At 39.6% G+C, this 1148-nt stretch overlaps 1 non-coding gene across 1 annotated transcript; it reads right to left on the bottom strand.

Annotated features, from left to right (window-relative positions):
• Positions 1–430: 430 nt before the first annotated feature.
• LOC121209141 (small nucleolar RNA R71) lies at positions 431–537 on the bottom strand. The gene has a single exon (XR_005904258.1). It is a non-coding gene; the product is annotated as a small nucleolar RNA R71 (small nucleolar RNA).
• Positions 538–1148: the final 611 nt, after the last annotated feature.

Genomic DNA, 1148 nt, shown 5'->3' on the forward strand with positions numbered 1-1148 from the left:
AGTGGCTGAAAACCAAGAAAATCCGCTACCTCCTGCGATTGCTGTTAATCAGAATCCTACTCTGTGCACTATGTATGATTATGCTAAACCTTCTTTAATAGGAACTGAATCGAGCATAGTCAGACCTGCTGTAGCTGCAAATACTTTTGAACTAAAACCTAACACAATTCAAATGATACAACAATTTGTTCAGTTTGATGGTTTGCAGGACGAAGATCCCAACGCTCACTTGGCAAACTTTTTGGAATTATGTGATACATTTAAAATTAATGGCATTTCTGATGAAGCCATTCGCCTTCAGTTATTCTTTTTTTCATTGAGAAATAAAGCTAAACAGTGGTTAAATTTGTTACCATGGGGGTCAATCACTACTTGGGAACAAATGACCGAAAAGTTTTTATTAAAATATTTTTCGCCGGCTAAAACGGCTAAATTACGTAATGATATCTCTTCTTTTATGTAGATGAATTTAGAAACACTTTACGATGCATGAGAGAGATACAAGGACCTTTTGAGAAGATGCCCTCACCATGGGTTACCACTCTGGCTATAGGTCCAAACGTTTCACAATGGCATGAACCCTTGGACTTGGTAGATAGTTGACGCAGCTGCTGGAGGAACCATAAATAATAAGACACCTGAAGATGCCTATGAATTTATAGAGGAGATGTCACTGAATAATTATCAGTGGCAAGTCGTGAGGACAAAGCCAACAAAAATAGCTGGCGTTTATAACGTCGATTCGGTCACCATGCTCTCTAATCAGGTAGAACTCTTGAATAAGAAAATTGATGGTTTTCTTAGTTCTTCACAGGTTTACCCAATAATGCAGTGCGAAGCAAGTGGAGGTGGATCAAGTAGTTCAGAACACCCACCTTATGGCCACAACATGGAGAACGAGCAGTTAAATTACATGGGTAACAATCCTCGATCTTAAAACAATCCTTATAGCAATACTTACAATGCAGGTTGGAGGAACCACCCAAATTTTTCATGGGGAGGCCAAGGAAATCAGAGACCATCACCCCCTCCAGGCTTTCAACAACCACCGTACCAGTAGGAGAAAAAGCCGAACCTTGAGGAGATGCTAACCAAATTCATCTCGGTGTTAGAAACTCATTTTTAGAATACTGAGATGGCACTCAAAA

This window comes from Gossypium hirsutum, chromosome A10, assembly GCF_007990345.1.
Source record: "Gossypium hirsutum isolate 1008001.06 chromosome A10, Gossypium_hirsutum_v2.1, whole genome shotgun sequence".
Classification (NCBI taxonomy): Eukaryota; Viridiplantae; Streptophyta; class Magnoliopsida; order Malvales; family Malvaceae; genus Gossypium; species Gossypium hirsutum.